The sequence below is a fragment of the Corythoichthys intestinalis genome, chromosome 5 (assembly GCF_030265065.1).
Source record: "Corythoichthys intestinalis isolate RoL2023-P3 chromosome 5, ASM3026506v1, whole genome shotgun sequence".
NCBI classification, from domain to species: Eukaryota; Metazoa; Chordata; class Actinopteri; order Syngnathiformes; family Syngnathidae; genus Corythoichthys; species Corythoichthys intestinalis.
This window is the reverse complement of record NC_080399.1, coordinates 51,181,336-51,201,135: the sequence shown is the minus strand read 5'-3', so window position 1 is coordinate 51,201,135 and position 19,800 is coordinate 51,181,336.

Here is a 19,800-nt window from a genome sequence, read left to right as displayed (position 1 = left end):
GCAATTGTGCTTTTTGATCAACTTGAGGAAGAGGATGGTCCAAATTCGTCATCATCGTCTTCTTCGGAAGAGTCCTCGAGTGAAGATAGTGACGGATTTGAACACGTGGGTGACGCCATCGACGAGCAGAGGTAAACCAACTCACTTTTTTTTTTTTTAATGCTGAAAAAGTTTCTTTTGAAAGTTTCTTTTGATATTGCATGACAAAGTTAATTTTGATGCAATATAAGTGTGTTTGTGTATATAATAATAAAATGTGCATATCAGATCAAAGTCGTACGTGCACTGTGTGAATCCCAGGCAGGAATTTATCATTTGTGGTGTTCTTCTTTCTATATGAAGATTAGGGATGTAGCACATATTCAGCTATGGTATTCTTTCTATTGTCATACATATAGTCAATCAATCAATCAAATTTATTTATATAGCCCTTTACAAAAACCCGAAAGGCCCTCAAAGTGCTTTACAACAAAACATGGCTCAAGATAAATAAAAGGCAGGAAAATATTATACAATGACATTTAAAAAATAAAGTAAAACAAAGAGCACATCACAATAAAAGTCCAGCAAGTAAAACAATAAAACCAATAAAATCGAAAAACATTAAAAAAAAAAAAAAAAAAGTCCTTAAGCTAATAAAACCAGGCTATCCTAATCTTTGTAAAAGGCGAGTCTAAAAAGGTGCGTTTTTAGCCGAGACTTAAAAAGACCGAATTTCGGAGGGAAGGCTGTTCCACAGCCTGGGGCCAGCAACCGCAAAGGATCGGTCTCCCCACTGTTTAAGTATAGATTTCCATTATTATTTATTGCTGTATATATTTTTATTTTATACTTTATTATTTTCATAAATACTGACTTTTTTTCATGTACATTTATAGTGACAATGAAAGTAAAGTGAAATGAAAATGGAAGGGTGGAAAGAGGACCGACACCCCATGGAAGTGTGGGCTGTATGATGTAGCCCTGTGTATAATTCCAGAACGAAACTGCTTTTCGGAGTGGCATGCCTGAAAAAAATTTAACTTGTTTATTGTAAATATTTTTGAAAATACTTTTTTTCCCAATGTTATATATATATATTTTTTTTTTTTCCCACAATCAGTCTTCTCAATTTGTGTATATAAATGTGTGTTCAATAAGCTTGATTGTGTGTACATAGTTTTCATCAGGTGATGGGCCGCAATACCTAAACTCATTAAGAGATGGCCTCTAAACACTTTTTGTGTTAGATGGTATATATTTTTTCACTGTTCTTCACTGTTTGGTCTGCTGTATATAACCTGTTTTGACTAGAGCATGTATAAAGGCAAAAAACGCCTATGGCTATACCTGTTGTTTATGTTGAATTGTCAAATATAAGACTATTTATTCTAAATTTTTTTGGTTGAATGTTCATCCTAACATGTTGAATAAATATTACAAAGTTTCAAAACGGTTCGTTACGCATGTTTGGTTGTCAATTGGACATCAATATTAAAAATTTTGACAAAACGATTTTGGAATTTTTGGGCCCAAAATGATGATTTATAATTGGTCAGTGAAGGAAACAACAGTTTGGACATGAAGTTCAAGGTGTCACAAAAAAAGGGACCAAACCAGGCCATTGTAAACAATTCTTTCTTTGAAATATAAAGGCAACTTCAAAGGCATGCAAAATCAGACAAAATAGGCCCAGACCTTAAAGGGTTAACCCACTTGTTGTGTTTGTGGGGTCGTATCCGCTTCTGCTGTTTTGCTCTTTTGCCTTGTAGTAGCCGGTTGTCAGTGTTTTCCACCGGTTTCTAATCTGGTCAACGCTCCGGTCTATTCCGGCTTCGTGTAACCTCTCGTGAACTTTTTTAAATAGTTCACTGTTCCTCGTTTTACGCCCGTCTAAGCGAGCAATTATATTCAATTCTTTTAAAGTTTGAATTAAATAAAATCTTTCCGCCGGACTCCAATTAGGTGCGCTGTGCTTGGAAGCCATGTTGCAAGTGACGTTACTTACGTCACCAAGTGACGTCACCACGTCAGTACGGAGCATGTGCAGAAAGAATGCAACCAGACACCATTCCGCTTCCCTGTTTACATGATATAATTTTACTTCTAATCGGTTTGGGAAAAGGAATATTCCACCCCTGTGAATCGGAATGAAATTCCATTCGGTTTGGGCCTGTTCATTCCGAATGAGGTGTTTATATGGAACACATTTATTCGGTTTGAACATCTAAACCGATTGTAATTGGAATATTTGGCTTCATGTAAACGTGGCAAGTGTCTGACTTCCAGTTGAGGTTTTGCCTTTTAATTGTTTTTTTTTTAATTTTAATTTTTAATTGGCGTCTGTAAAAAAGTCACGGATATCTACCTCATAACTATCGCTTCATTGTATTTTTTTCATTACTGTCGATTTTCCCCAATATTTTAGATGATAAATAATCCATCCAAACAAGAACAATTAAAAAAAAAAAAAAAAAAAAACATTTAAAAGGGTAAATATATGCTAATGAAAATCTAGACCACTCCTTGATGTCTGCGATTTCTGCCTCGTGACCCATGTTATACCACTATGTTTCATCCATAAAATCCCCCCAAAAATCTGGCTGTGGCTATTCACAGCTATATCTTGACACTCTGTGATACATGCTACATGGAGTTTTTGGATCGAAAAGAGGTAAGTACTAAGCTTGAGAACGACAAACCGATGCGACCGGATAACTGGTTTTACAGGTGAGAGATATAGCTGTATCGATAGTAAAGTTACCATTTGACAGTAAATAGCTATTAAATATTCAATGAACCTGTAGTAGAGATAGAATTCGGCTATCACGACCACAAAAATCATCTTCAAATGCATTGCTTAATATGATAATAATTTAGCTTTTACTTCACATGCTGCGATTGTGTTATTTACCACACAGCGCACTAAGATTGTGACCGCACGCATGATATGATATGGACAAGCACCACTCACAGTCGCGGTTGCCTCAACTTCCCATGCATTTCGGCAGAACCGCTAGTAGTCACTGTCATTACCCGATCGTCACGGGCGTGTCATAACAACGCGAGAGCTAACAAAACCACTGTAACGCACGCTCCGTAGCGTTTTCTTCACAGCCCAAAACAAAATTAGTGGTGGCAACAAAGCAACATCCTAAAACAATGGATAGTTTGCGCACCACGCCAGCGACGTGCAGCGATTGATTTTCAACGGAGGCAGAAAAACAAAAGTTGGACTTTGAAGTGACGAAGGTAGCCAGATCTGTTCGCATGGGACAGAGCTAGTGTGAAGTGTGAAGCGGTACAGATAGTGACTTTTTAACCGTGAAAAATAACCCACTGCAATGGTGGAAAGGTCAGCATATTGTTTCCTCGAAACGCAGTCTATTTAAACATGAACGTGTGGATCAGTTGATCTTCCTCAAGAAAAATCTCCCCTTCAAAAAGGCATAGACAGGGATGAGGAATAAAAAATGTGGAAGCACAGGCATAAGTGAATGACCACTGTGTATAAGGTTAAAGTAAAGATTATTGACCTGTCTGTCTAAAATCCCATGTTTTTATTCCCCCAGTTATACCAGTGGTAAAGCATAATTTATTATTTATTTATGATAACACTAGCAGGTTTAATTCTTTTTTTTCTAGAGCTGCTGCATATAATTAATATTTTTGCTTGTGTAACCCTTACTTTCCGTTGCTGTGAGGCTGTGGGTCAATCGGGTTACATTTTAATTGTTGTGGTGCCTTTACTCCGTCTTCTCTACTATAATAATGACCGACACGGCAGGACAGTCTTAATTCTGCGTCTTTAGTCTCGCAGCGCGACGCCAGGAACCCTCGTGTTACACTTAAACACGTCCTCTAACAACACAACCTAGGAGGAACAAATATTCAACTAGGAACAAAAAATATATAACATAAAATATTAAATATAAATAAAGCATCACATTCGAAAATATTAATGCATAATAAAATAAATGATAGCCTATATAAATAAGGTAAATTAGAAATGAGCCAAAACACCAATAATGACATTATTTTAGTAATGCACAATTCATGCTTACACTCTTCCGCTGCTACAAAAGAAATGCCCTCATTTCACTTACATTACAATTTACAAGAAAATAAAATATGCAGCATATGTGTGTACACATTTTTTTAAAACAGTGAAACAATGTAAACTTTTAGTAACAGTACAACAAGAACAATAAAAACACAGTATAACCAAACTATTCCTAAATATGGCATCAAGAAACAAAATCCCTCAACCATTGTGGCTGACGATTCCTGCGGCCTGCCCGAGACACAACAGGTTGAGCCACAGGTGAAGTTGGAAGGGAAACACTATGCCCAGAAACAGGGGAACCCGAAGGAGAATGGGGAGAAGGAGAATTTAAAGGAGTAATCTCCACTGCAGGTGTTGACTCTACTGGCCAATTTTGAGGAGGCACATGTGGTGGAATAGGTGGACGGAAAGGTAGGGCCCCTGACAAGGCAGAAATGGGAGGAGGCGCCATAGCAGCAGCATCCATTCCCTGTGAATTTGTCTCACCCTGATCATGCAAAACACCTTTGAAAGTTTTAGCCGATTGTGGTGTACAGTCCATGTCTTTGAATTTTTGCCCGGATCAGAAATCTCACAAGTAACACCTGGATGTCCATCCTGTGACAATCTTTTCAAAATAACAAACGATCCCTTCCATCTGGGGGCCAATTTGTTCATTTTGTTAGCTGGATCGTCAAGAAGAACTAAGTCCCCTGGATTGTGTGGGTGAAAAACAACTTTCTTATCAAATTGTGATTTCTGACGCAATTTACTCCGAGTGGAGTTAAAAGCTGCATCTTTGAAAGCATGTGACAAGTGTGATGTCAAATAGGAGGCATAAGCTGCAGGGGTACCCGGTGTAGGTGAGGTCACTGCTGGACTACAATTCAACACAAAGTCAAGTGGCAAGTTTGGTTCCCGGCCGTGCACAAGAAAGAATGGGGAAAACCCCGTACTAGAATGTACACTCGAATTGTATGCAAGTACAACTTGGGGGAGGAACTTGTCCCATTCACCACCAGACTGCACTATATATTTAGCAAGTTGGTCTTTCAAAGTTCTATTCAGTAGTTCTACCATGCCATCGGACTGTGCGGGTTTTGGAGTTGTACGGGTTTTTGTGATTCCTAACATCTTGCACAAATGCTTCACAAGGTCAGATTCAAACTGTCTACCCGATCAGTGTGAATTGACTCAGGTAACCCGTGTTGCCGAACATAGTCCTCAAAAATACATTTAGCAACTGTAATTGCACATTGGTCTTTCAATGGGAAGAAATTGGCATAGCGGGGGAAATAGTCTGCTATAACCAGATCAGTTATGTCATCTACTACTTTTTCGAAAGGCCTATCTGCATGAATTGACTGAAGTGGTGCACGTTCCTGTGGAACGGGAGAACCTCGTTTTTGACACGGGAGGCAAAATGTGTGCACATCGCGAGACATGTATGGCCAATAACAGATGCGTCTAGCTCTTTGTAGTGTACGCTCTGTGTTCAAATGTCCACTTAACTGATTACCATGTAATGCAGCTAAGGCTGTGGGGAGAAGTGCATCTGGCAAAACAACTTGAAAAGTCATAGGTGAGTGTGGACTCGTTTTTGTCTTCCTACACAGAATCCCATGTCTCATAGTAAGGTTAGGAAACTCATGCCATAGCTTACAAAATGAAGGGGAGGAGTTTCTCAGCTGACCAATAGGGGGCCTAGAGGCACTGTCTCTAACCCATGAAATAACTGTACAAAGACATTCATCATTTTGTTGCTGTCGTTTTAACTCTTCTAAGTCAAAAGATAGTGAGTTGACAATGTCTTGGTTTGAATTTTCCTGAGTGATGGCGTCTACAACAGAATTAACGTCAGTGACAACAACTGAAACGCATGGCATAGCTTGGTCAAGTTTTTCTGTGTTTGGATGTCTGGACAAGGCATCAGCATTGGCATGCTGTTTACCTTCCCGATGCATGATGGTGAAATCATATATGTCCAATTCCAGAATCCATCTACTTCTTCTGCCTGTTGGATCATTGTCAACTGCATGTTTCTTTAGACTCAAAAGTGGCTTATGGTCAGTGATCAAGACAAAAGAACTGCCAGAAAGAAAATGTTTAAAATGCCAAACAACAGCATACAATCCACGATCAAAAGTAGACCATTTTTTCTCTGTAGCACTCAAACTGTGGCTTGCATATGCCATAACATGTTCTTTTCTGTCCAGTTTTTGAGATAACACTGACCCGATGCCCTCTAGTGATGCATCAGTGTATAGCAAGAAAGGTTGAGAAAAGACAGGATGTGCCACAACTGGTGGGTTTGCAAGACAATATTTTAGAGACTGAAATGCATCTTCACACTCAACTGTCCATTTGAAAATAGCACCTTTGTGAGTGAGTGCGTGTAAAGGGGCAGAAATGATGGAAAAGTTCTTGACAAACCCCCTATAGTAGGAGCATAATCCAACAAAAGATCTCACTTCCGTGGCCGTCCTGGGCGTTGGCCACTTGTGAACCTTTTCCAGATGTTTCTCATCCGGCAGAAGTCCTTGGCTGGAGACAACATGTCCCAGAAATGTAACTTCCGTCTGCGCCAAATGACATTTTCTTGCTTTTAGCTTAAGACCAGCTGTTCGGAAACGTTCAAAAACTTCACCGAGAGTTCTCATGTGGTCATCAAAAGTCCGACTAAAGACGAGCACATCGTCCAAGTAAATTAAGCATTCCTTCCAATGCAAGCCATGAAGGACAAGTTCCATGAGTCGTTGAAATGTTGGAGGAGCGTTTGTCAGACCCATGGGCATGACTTTAAACTGATAAAGACCACTCCCACTGTTGAATGCCGTTTTTTTCTCTGTCATGTGGCTCAAGTTCTACCTGTCAATATCCACTGGATAGATCCATGGTGCTGAACCAACAGGAGCCGGACAAGCTGTCAAGTGCTTCTGCTGGGCGTGGCAGAGGATAAGAATCTTTAATCATGGCTGCATTGAGCTTCCTGTAATCAATACAGAATCTGAAGGTGCCATCCTTTTTCCTTACCAAAACAACTGGTGAAGACCACAGACTGTAGCTTTCCTCAATGACATCCTGATCGAGGAGCAGCTGGACTTGTCTGTCAATCTCCGCTCGGACATTTGGGGAAGCTCGGTATGCCCGTTGTTTAATAGGAAGGGTGTCACCTGTTCTGATGTTGTGTTTAACTAGGCCAGTTCGTCCATAATCTTGCTCGTGGGCACTAAACACGTCACAATAGTCTGAGAGTAAGGCCCGAAGACTATGTTTTTGATCAGTAGTGAGAGCAGAATCATTAATGTTGACATCTGGCAGCAACTGCTCAGTGGAGGCAACTTGTGTAGTGACAGCATCGACATTTGTTGGAACTATGCAATAGTCATTTTCGCTGTCATGGACCAAAGGAATAAAAATCACCTAATTTAGTGTTGCTCGGCATCTGTATGTCAGACGTTGTTGGATTCATGACACGCACATAAGTCAAACCAGCCTGAACTGAAGCAACAGGGAGACAGTATGCTGTGACGTCGTTACTCTCGCGAGACTCCGTAGACGCATGACGCAATCAACTGGCTAGGCTAGCAAGTAACTTTGCTCAAGAAGACTTCAACTAATTTTTCCCTAAAAATTATACACGATCGTGATTTACCTTTTTTCTCCGACTCCGCCACACATCAAGGAAACGCCATGGCAACATCCAGTCAACGCAGTGATCTCCCGGCGAAGCGTAAAAAGGCAGATTCTATTGATTCGGCTACATCGACCGAAGATCTGTTGTTAGCAAGCCCACCCGAATACACAAAGTCACTTAGCGAGGGAATTGGATCAATCGATAAGAAAATATCGATAGCATTAGAAATCCTTCAAGCCGAGATTAAAGAGTTAAAAGAAAGCCTCGTGTTTACTCAGCAGGAGGTAGTATATCTCAAGTCGCAAAACGATATCCTTAAAGGCGCCTTCGAGTCGACGACAGGTCTATTAGAATCCCTGAAAAAAGAGAATAAGATAATGAAAGAATCTATTTTGGACCTTCAATCAAGGAGCATGAGGGACAATTTAATTTTCTCTGGCATCGAAGAAAAAACAGTAGACAAACCAGAAGCCCTCGTTAAGTCATTTATGGCAACATCTCTCAAGCTACCCAAGGAAATGGTGGATTCGATCAAGTTTGCGAGGGTACACCGTCTTGGGAAGCCAAGAGGAAGCGGTCCGCGTCCAATAATCGCCAAGTTCGAGTTCTACCAGCAGAAAGTACTGGTGAAATCCAAAGGAAGAGAATTACGAGGAACAAGATTCGGCATGAATGATCATTTCCCGCGCGAGATCAACGAAAGACGGAAAATCCTCTATCCAATTCTGAAGCGGTCCAGAGCAGAGGGCAAACGTGCAATTATCACGTTCGACAAACTTTTCATTGATGGTCAACTATACCGAGACAAAGTGCTCACCCCATGGCTATTCTGACCGATAAGTAATGCCTAAATATTTCTATTATGCATACAATGCTGAATGTAGCTGTCTTGATTTAAGCAAGACATATGTATAGATTAGGGATGCTTAATACTTAGTCTGCTATTCCTAAACACTTCCAGTATGCATATAATGCTGAATTAAATTGTTTTGGGTTGATTAAGGCACATATGTAGATTAGGGCTGCATGATAACTATTTTGTCTGTACCTTCGAAACACTTCCAGTTCGTATATAATGCCGAATTAAGTTGTTTTTTGTTTGAGCAAGGCACATGTGTAGATTAGGATTGCATGATAATCACTTTGTCTGTACTTCCTAAACACTTCCAATATGTACGCAATGCCGTATTAAGTAGATTTGATCTCAACAATGCACACGTACCGATCAGGGTTGCATGATAATCACTTAGTCTAGAAGAGTCACGCATGTCTCACACTACACATTTCTATACTGGCGCTCATATCTTTTCTTCTTTTTCTGGGTTATTTGTCTCGCCTTTTCCACACCGCTGTTTTCAAACACACACTAAGTACACGCTTTAAAATTGTAATGTTTTGTGTTGATGCTACTCACGTATTTAATCCTTCTAACAACGTCTTAATGTTGTGTGAATTATGCCAAGAGGTTTACAAAAAATTGCACTCAGTTTTATTAGAATTTGATTTATTACATACTCGTATGGCTTCTAATGAATGTGAATGGTTGTTGACATTCAGGACCGAATATTATAACACACATCCTGAGATCATTACTTTCCTTAAGATACTTATAAATATCCGCATATGACGTATATAAATTTTGTTTCATTTAATGTGAATGGCTTCCGATCGCAGGCAAAGAGAACTAAAATTATGGAATACATCACCAAATTAAAGGCAGACCTCTTCTTTATGCAAGAGTCACATCTAGCCAAATCCGAAGAGAAATATTTTAAACACTCAAATTTTAACTTGATGTATTCAGCCAGCTATAACAGCAGACAAAGAGGAGTATCAATATTAATAAATAAAAGAATCTCGTTCACATTAAATAGTGCAATTGCAGACCCGGAAGGTAGATTCATAATAGTACAAGCCACCATAAGTAATAAACTGTTCACATTAGTGAACATATATGCCCCAAACAACGAGGACACACAGTTCTTCCACAATATCTTTGGTAAACTGAGTGACATGTCAGAGAACTCAACAATTATTATAGGAGGGGACTTTCACACAACTCTTGATCCAAGTATAGATAGCTCCAATTTTAAACTCACTAAACAGTCACAAACCGCAAGAACCATTAGGAAATATATGGACGATTTCGGCTTAAGTGACGTCTGGAGAGCAAAACATTTAACAAAAAGGGAATATACCTTTCAATCCCTAGCCCATGGTTCGTGTTCAAGAATTGATTTTTTTCTAGCGAATAATTCCGCTATTAATAATATTTCGCCAAGAATACATCCAATAATCATCAGTGATCATGCACCAATTTCTTTAGCCCTTAAAATTGACTCCCGCACGATACCCCACGCAACCTGGCGCTGTAATGATTCCTTATTAGATGGCCCAGCATTTGATACATTCGTTAAGAAAGAATGGAAAGACTTTATGGAACTTAACGATTCCCCAAACATCTCACCATCATTGCTTTGGGAAACAGGAAAATGCGTAATTCGAGGCAAGATTATCTCATATTCATCATATAAAAAAAAAACAAGAACAGAAGTTGGAAAACGAATTAGAAATAAAAATCAAACAACTGACGGAGGAATTCGCCAATAATCCCACAGACAATACCACAAAAGAACTTTTCAGCGCCAAAGAACGGCTCAATAGTATTCTGTCTAAAAAAAACTCAGTTTCTGTTACAACAACTACGATATACCAACTTTGAGCATAATAACAAATCCGGGAAATATTTAGCAAACCAACTCGAACGTAACAAAGAAAAAACATTAATTACAACAATACAAGATTCAGCCGGCGTAATAACACAATCACCAGAAAAAATTAACGAAACTTTCTATAGCTACTACAAAAACTTATACTCGGTGACAATTGATCATAATGAAGACATTGACCTATTCGTTAATAATCTTGACATCCCCCAAATAACTTTGGAAAGCCAACAATTGCTAGATACCCCACTTACCCTCGCTGAATTATGGAATGCCGTAAAGGACATGCCAACAGGTCGCGCACTGGGGCCCGACGGGTTCTCGACATCATATTTTAAACACTTTTGGAATATGCTGGCACCACTTTTCTACAGAATGGTCCAAGAAATCAGTGCAAAGGGTCAAATTAGAGACAATATGAACACCGCAGTAATCAAACTACTGCCAAAAGAAGGGAAAGACCTAACCCAACCAGCAAACTATAGACCAATATCCTTAATGAATACAGATATTAAAATTATTGCAAAGGCTTTAGCTACTAGATTAGAACAAACTCTTCCCACTATAATTCACAAAGACCAGACCGGCTTTATTAAAGGACGTAACTCTACAAACAATATAAGACGCGTGTTAAATCTTATTAATATTGCACAGAATTATAAACAGAAAGCAATTATCCTCTCTTTGGACGCAGAAAAAGCATTTGACAAAGTCAACTGGATTTTTCTCTTCAAAGTTTTGGAAAAATTTGGCTTCGGTGAGCCATTTATCCGCTGGATAAAAATATTCTACAACGCCCCAAAAGCCACTGTAAACACAAACGGGGTCATCTCACAAAGTTTCTGTCTTCAAAGGGGAACTCGACAAGGCTGTCCACTCTCACCCCTATTATTCGCTCTATTTATTGAACCATTAGCAATTGCAATAAGACAAAACGCTAATATCAAAGGGATCGGCTCGCACACATCGGAACACAAAATTAACTTATACGCAGATGATATACTTTTATATCTAGAAAAACCAGAATCCTCCCTACATGAGACTTTTGAACTAATAAAGACATTTTCACAAATACCAGATTACGCTATAAATTGGTCAAAATCAATTATAATGCCCTTATCAACAAACTCATGGAATCCTGCAAATCAAAATCACAATATTCCAATAGGGAATATAAAGTATCTTGGAATCAACATTTCACCAAAACTTACAGAATTAATTAAACTAAACCATACACCCCTCCTAGCAAAAATATGTGAAGATTTGACACACTGGAATAATCTACCCATCTCACTTTTGGGCCGGATAGCAACAGTCAAATTGAAAGTATTACCACAAATAAACTATTTGTTCTCAATGATCCCCTTTAAACCCACTCAAAAATGGTTTCAAGACCTAGACTCAGCCGTCACAAAATTCTACTTCAAAAACAAGAAAAACAGAATTAGCCTTGCCAAATTGCAAAGAAATAAACCAGAGGGGGGTCTAGAGGCCCCTAATTTCCAACACTATTGTATAGCAAATCAAATACAATATCTTATTAGGTGGTTATATCTTAACACTGAACAACAGTCATGGCTAGAATTAGAGCAAACAGACTGCAACCAAATACAATTGGCAAACCTCCCCTTTATTAGCTCTAGTATTAAGCACCATACCTGCTTCAAAAACCCAATGATAGCATGTACCTTGAAAGCCTGGTGGAGAGGTATGGAAATTACGCAATCACAACAAGCCCCGTGTAAATTCTCACCAATCTGGCACAACCCAGACTTTGTAGTTAATAAAATTCCTATTTATTTCAGCACATGGGATGATACGGGAATAAACCAGTTACAGCATTTGTTTAAAGATAATACATTCATGTCATATGAAAAAATATTACAAGATTTCCAGATCAAAGGGGTCAATTTCCTTCAATACAATAAAATCAGGGCAGCCATCAGAAGCAAATTTCCATCACTAACGGGTACGTTAGACCCACCACCTTTCGTAAATAAAATAATAAATATACATCCTCAACAAAAAAAAATACTTTCAAAAGTATATAAAGCCCTCTCATGTAACCACTCTACTTGCCTACCAATCGAAAAATGGAATAACGAACTGTCGGTAACATTAGATAATAACTATTGGTCCAACATCTGTAAAAATGCATTTACAATGACAAAGAATAGGAACCTTCAGCTTATACAGTTCAAAATACTGCACAGATGGCATATTACTCAATCTAAAATGCACAAAATGGGGTTCACCCAATCCGATAAATGTACAAGCTGCAACGAAGATATTTCAGATACATACTTTCATGCTCTTTGGCAATGTAAACCAATACAAGATTTCTGGGCACAGGTAACGAAGAAACTCTCTTTCCTATTGAACTGCAGGATTCCATTGTCTCCAACTCTTTGTCTGCTTGGCGATCTGAATACAGTGAATATCTCTATTCATCAAACCCGTCCACTACTAGCAAGTCTAACGATAGCCAAAAAAACAATATTGTTGAATTGGAAAAACAAACAAAACATTAGCATTAACCAATGGCTAAATCTAATCATTGAATATATAACATTAGAGAAAATATCTGCCAAACAGACAAATAAAATGGACAAATACGAACAACAGTGGGAAACGGTCGCAAGAATGATGAACATAGACTAAGGATTCTCTCTCACCTGCGAAGGAATGCCACAAAAATAATAAAAATGTATACATAAATGGATGTATGCGGGGTGTCCAGGGAAGTTGTATGCATCCTTCTGCAGCTGGAAACTGGACATGTTTAAATCCGAACTGTTTTATACACTCCCAACAGCATGTAATAAATAATTTTCTTCCTTCACAGTTTAGTCGGTCAATGGGCTTATTTTACAAGGATACTCATGGACAATTTGGTTTCCAGCTACTGGGGATCATATGCAACTTTTTTTTGGAACACCCTATATATTACTTATCAGACTTGGAACAATTAAGGAACTATGCGTAAATAATACACTTCACTGGTCCTTGGCATACATCTAATGGTGTTTGATAAACCTCTTCTTCTATCAGCTTTACAGGTGGAGTTTGTTGGCGTCCGGCCCTGGGCCGTCCCGCCGCCGGTCTTGGCCCCCGGGATTTTCGGCCGGGGCTTGTCCGGTTGCGTCTGGCTGTGCGGGGGGTCCCGTCGGGCGCGCGCTGGTGTCGTGGGCGGGTGGGGGGGCCGTGCGGGTGCAGGTCCGGGGCCGCGGCCCTTCCCCGGCCGGCCGGGGTGGGGTTGGGGTGGGGGCCGGGGGGTGTATGCGGCAGCCATGGTTCCCTCCCAGGTCCGCCCGGCCGGAGCCGCGTCTCCCTGTACCGGGTGCCGGGGAGGTGCCCTTTGGTGCCATACCGCGCGCCCCTCTTGGCCCGGGGGTGGGTTGTGGGGGGTGCGCTTCTCTCCCCTTGGTCTGTTTCCGGCCCTGTCCGCCTCCCTGGGCCGCGGCTGCCCCCCGGCCGGCGGGGTCGTTAGCGGGGCCTCTTGGGGCCCGCGGGGCCTAGGGTGAGGCTTGTTGTCCCTTGCCGGTGGGGTGGACGCCCCCTGGTCGCCGGCGCTTGATGTGGCGCCGGCTCGGGGTGCGGGGTGGGTGCTCGGTGGGTGGGAGGGGGGTGGGCGGTCGCGGAGGCGCTGTGGGTGGTCTGGGGCGGGGATTGATCGGGGCCCTGACGCTTCTTCCGCCCTGGGGCCGGTGGTTCTGGTGGACGGGGCCACGCCCGCGGAAGCCTGCCTCTTAACTCACGCACTTCTCACTTCGGCACTGTAAATATTTTTCACCCTGGCACTTACATTTCTCCGGGGAGAGTTGGGACGGGGCTTTACAGTCCCAGCCCGACTCCCCCCTGTTTTTAATGCACCACACACCAAGGTTGTGGGATGGTTGGGACCTCAAAGGTTGCGCTAGACATTTTCGTTGTCTGTCATTTTGACTGACAGGGTCATAAAAATCCAGTCATAATCTGATTTTACCAGTCACTTAAATTTTTAAAATGATAATGATGACATATTCACTAGTATTTAGTTTTCATTCATTTTTAATTAATATTGTAACGCTTGCTTGGCGGCGAAAAATTAGCCACGGAAGTGGTATTTTTCTCCCTTTTTACTCTGCTTACCGCCAACACCAACAAAACAACTCCACTCCCAAAGAAAAAGAGGCAACTATATAGACCCCAATCACCAACGTCACACAATGATCTTAATTGTGGTTGTCAGCCCAAAATCTTCTAAATATATATTAAATGCATCTTACCAGATATAAAATGACTACTACATAGTCTGTGGATCCTTCGGTGCCCAGATTTCTTGTCGAATTACAGCAGTCCATCTCGCTCTCCTCTTCGGGTCTCTCAGAATACGGTAGAACTTCAAGTCTCTCCGTCTATCTTCTCTGTTACTGCAACCAACCGCCACACACGCCTTCGCCATTTTGATTATTAATGTTAACGAGCAGAAAAACACGCCGTAATAGGAGGCATGTACGTAGCGGTAATGTGTAAACACGACGAGCTGACGGACAATATGGCTGCTCCAGTCAGGGGGCGGAGTTGTGACGTCATGTGATTGGGGTCCATAGACAAGTTTCCTGAGCGAAATACGGGTGCCGCCATCTTGGAAAATGTCTGCTTCGCACTTCGGGTCCGGTCGAGTAGCAGTGTATTAGCAGTGTATTGACGAAGATAAAACTACGAAATCAAGCCAGAGAAACCCATGGAATCTTCAAAAATTGATTCAGCACAACCTAGATGACACGTAGATGAGATTGGATGGCAGTTCGTGTCACTTCGTTGATCATTCGTGGACAAAATTATTAACAACGGTCAGCCTGTGTTAACGTGAGGAATGGATTGATACTACGGCCATTAGTGACCAAAATGTGGTGAAATTACAAGTTACAGTATATTACATTTGCCGACTGCAGAAGGGCTGACATGGATTGTTTTGTTACAAGGAAATGCTACAAGGTTATGTACATATGATGTAAACACAAATAGTATGTCATTTTTTTTTTATTGCAGGCATTGATCGCAATAAAACATTTAGACATGATTCAATGTCTTGTTTTATTTAAAACGATTGGTGCACTCCAAAACAGGTCAATAAATCACATTTATAAAAGTATTGCAAAAATAGCATACGAGAATGTGATATCAGACCGCAGAGCTCCGGAGCCTCGTGAACAAATAGCGACATCACGGAGGCCCTCGGCAGCATTTAGATGTGCTTTTTTCCCCGTCCTCGGTAATTCCAGCTCCAATAGCATATATTTTAAGACGCTACCGTTCACAAGTTCGTCGTTGGATCACGGCGATCTCGGCGAACCACCGTCTGTCACAATTCCTGCCTCTCTCGGCCTCTCCCGGGAGTCGAGCTGTCATCATCATTGTGGAACGCAAACTATATATGTTCGATATATGTCCATCAAAGTATAAGTCAAGTTGTCTTCTCTTTTATAACAGCATTTCCCAGCTGTAAACAAACGAATAAAAACTTGTAACACTTGGATTTATGCGGTGCATTCAAACACGATTAGCAACAGGCGGCTAGCAGCAGTAGCAGAAGCTAGTTGTTGTAAAAATGATTAAACTTCGTAATTACAATCATCATCGTAATATCAATAGCAAAGGCAACAAGTCGTTTCATGCGCCAGATTTTAGGTTTCGTATTTTTAGAGCACATTACCTTCCATAACAGCGGGGGCATGACTGCAGGAGCTGTCAGTTTTGTCCATCTCCTTCCCTCCCACCTGTATGACGAGTACGAGCACCCATGGTTTGGAAATCGACATGGTACGAAGCATGGAGGCCTTGGCTTGGTTCTCCACCCGCCTACATCAAAATAACATTCCCGGGATCTTGTATAAAGACCTCCCAACTTCGATTCCACCGCCATTGACTTCAACGGTAAACAGGCGGAAACGGAAGGGGAAGGAAGACATAAGGAAGTAAACCGGAAGTACCTCGGAAACTTGTCTATACACAGGCGACAATCTAGTCCAGTACTTCTCAAATGGTGGGGCGCGCCCCCCCAGGGGGGCGCAGAGCGATGCCAGGGGGGGGCGCGAGTGACCTCGGGGAACATGTTTTTTTTTTTTTTTTTTTTGCCGTTCTAGATAGAATAAAGTGTACTTGCACATCCACTCCGTGGGTGGCAGTGGCGCTCTCATTTTCAAAGTGCGTGCAGTATTTTTGAAGTAAGCAAGAGCACACGGAAGAGACTCATGCAGAGCTGGACTCACGCAGCGACCCACTGTCTTCTTCGGTTCTCACGTGTCCGGCCGAGAAGTGCCGTTTTCGGCTTGGGATCGTCACGACCACCGCCCTCACCTACGGTTCTCCCTCGGCCGCCGAGAATGCGCTTTTTTCGGGCCGTTTGCCTTTGACTTTTAATATAGTGGGAAATGAGGAAAGACCACTGTTTACTGAGTCTAAAAATGATTATAGCGGAGAAGCCAAATCAGTTAAGACGCCACTTAAAGACATTAGACCTCAATCTCATTGATAAGCTGCTTGATTGTTTTTCAGCGAAAATGTGCCGAATATTGCCAATTGTCACAATCGTCCCGCTTTGTCAGTGTTATATCAGTAAACCAGTGAGCACTGTGGTGAATCAGCGAAAATAAAAACTTTCCTTCTGTCCAAAGACTCCCCCCCCTTCTACTCAGTTTTGTTTTTTTTCGGTCAAATTTTTTTGGCATGTTGTCCTGAAGAGTAAATGTTTCTAATCAATTTGAATTTGTTATTATTTACTGATTTTATTACATTTTCTTTTTCAGTATCAAATGGTCAAAAATGTACCTTGAGTGTATTTTTACAGTTTGGATGTGACTTTTTTTTTTTTTTTTTAACTTCAGGCAAATTGATGCGCGTTAAGTCTTTTCTGTTACAAGCAACACAATGTTAAAAAAGTTATACTTTATTATAAGTTGATCTATGTTACTTTTTTTCTTTAATAGAAAAAAAAGGACACAATGTTAGGCTGAGGCGTACTTATAATAGTAATATAGACGAATGATACTATTTACAGTGGCGGCAGAGAGTTGGGGGGGGGGGCGCGAAACATTTACGTCTTCCTTGGGGGGGCGTAACAGAAAATAATTGAGAAGCACTGATCTAGTCCACCAATTGGATGACGCGCTGGCACACCGGGTGCACCAATAAGAACCTCGCGTTGATGTGTCAATCACGGTGCTGCCGCCAGACCACGGTGACGCTACAATCTTCTGACAGAATAGCCAACGACGTCTTGCATTAAGAGAGACAATAGCTAATTAATATGTCACCCTGTGGTCTGGGGTGTGAATTGCAACCGGTCAAAGTGACGGACGGACTTCAGTTTTTTCCGTCACCGTTTTAAAAAACCGGTCAACGACGGAAAATATTCGGTTAACGTGACCCCTGCTTCAATGATAATTTAATTATGTCCATCCATTCTTTGATTAAGTTTAGATCCTTGTTCACAGAAGTCAAAAATTCAGTGTAACTATCACTACTGTAAAAAATATTTGTGTCATATGTGAACCGAATGAGTTTTATTACTTGGGATACATTAAAAATATCATTTTTATTACTTGGGATACATTAAAAATATCCTCAATCATTGACTTCAAGATACCCTGACAGGTCACATTAGTTATTCTCCATACCCCGCCGGCCCGTAGGGGGCTGTGTGAGTCAGCTTCATTTATTAAAAGTTGGTGGGAATGACTATCACATATGCTTTTGAACACAAAGCTGGAATTACCTTCAAAAAGTACGAAATCTGGACCGTATGCTAACAACAAGGATTGTCCCAGGAATGATTTATTCGAGTATTCAAGGTAATTCTTATACTTTTTGTACAATGCATGCATTTTGAACTTTCGTGAAAAAAATCAATGGGAGCCTCCGCGGCATTGGCGTCATTCTTTGACAAATTTATGTAAAATAACTGCCAACTGCCCGGTTTTTGCTTGTAACCAAGAATCAAGACTGTTTTACACACATATACTGTATATATAAAGAATTCAGTGATTTAAGCATTTATTCACTAGATGTTTCTTCTTTATTTACACATGGAGGCGGCTAATTTTCCTAACTGAATAGCCCCATTGTTCGCAATATTTACGCGAAATAAATGCTACCAGCACGGTTTCTTTAGCTTTCAACCAAGAATCGAGACTATTTTACATCCATATCTATAAAGAATTAAGTGATTGAAGCATTTATTCGCAATAATTTTCTTCTTTGTTTACACATGGAGGCGGCTTAAAGACGAGTCGCACATTCGCCATATTTACGTAAAATACATGCTACCTGCACGGTTTCTTTTGCTTTTAACCAAGAATCAAGACTGTTTTACGCCCATATCTATAAAGAATTCAGGGATTTAAGCATTTATTCACAAGAATTTCAACGTAAAAACCTCTTTATTTTGCTACGGCGGCCATCTTGGATTTTGTATCTCTAGATTTTATTTTAAACATTCCTGCATCCATATTGAAAACAATCAGCTTTTACGTGTTTTATTTTATGTAATATTTCAATTTAATAACTTTTCAGTGAAACACCAAGCAGATCTTCGTCTACTTTGACCCCGTGCACCTTTGGTAGAACATCTACAGCAGCTTCCACAACAACGGCTGTATGGGGCTGCCCAAGTGTCCTGGGGCTGATGTAAAGCCTGAGTTATGCTCCTGCGCTGCGGTGACGGCGAAGTGACTACGGCGTAAATGAGCATTCGATAGTTCTGCGGTGAGGGAATGCGTTGCTCTGTAATCACCGCCAAGCCACTACAGGGGTGTGGCGTTATGTTTGTACGGTTTTGGGGCATGCTTGTTGACATCCTCTACTAGTCTAGTTTAACGGAGAAAAAATAAACAATGCAAGATGGAACTCTTGAATGCAAATCCTCAGCTCATCAACACTGATTAAAGGTTGATCATTCAAATGTTGAGGCGCAGGCGATGCAGAAGACGGTTTCGAGGCAGTCTGGCCGACTTTTGATGCCGCACAGAGTTCTAGCCTCGGGTGGAAACCAGCAAGCTAAGGCGGGTAGCTTCAAGTATCTCTGCATGGGGAAGGCCAACTCCGACCCAACGAAGCACTCATTTGGCAAGCGCCAATTACTGGACCAGCATAAAGAACTTTATAGTCAGTAATCGGCTGGCCTGCACTTGCTTAAGCTCGTCGGGTTCTCCCCTTCGGACGTGGAGGCTGACCTGGACCGTGCCAAGGTAGAGGAGAAAAAGGATGACGAGGTGATCTTGATGTTCCCGGTGGCCTCAGACCTGACCTTGCAGGGTTACAGGCAGTGTTGGGCACGTTACTTTAAAAAAGTAATTAGTTACATTACTCACTTCTTCCAAAAAGTAACTGAGTTAGTAACTGAATTACTCTATAGTAACAGTAACTAGTTA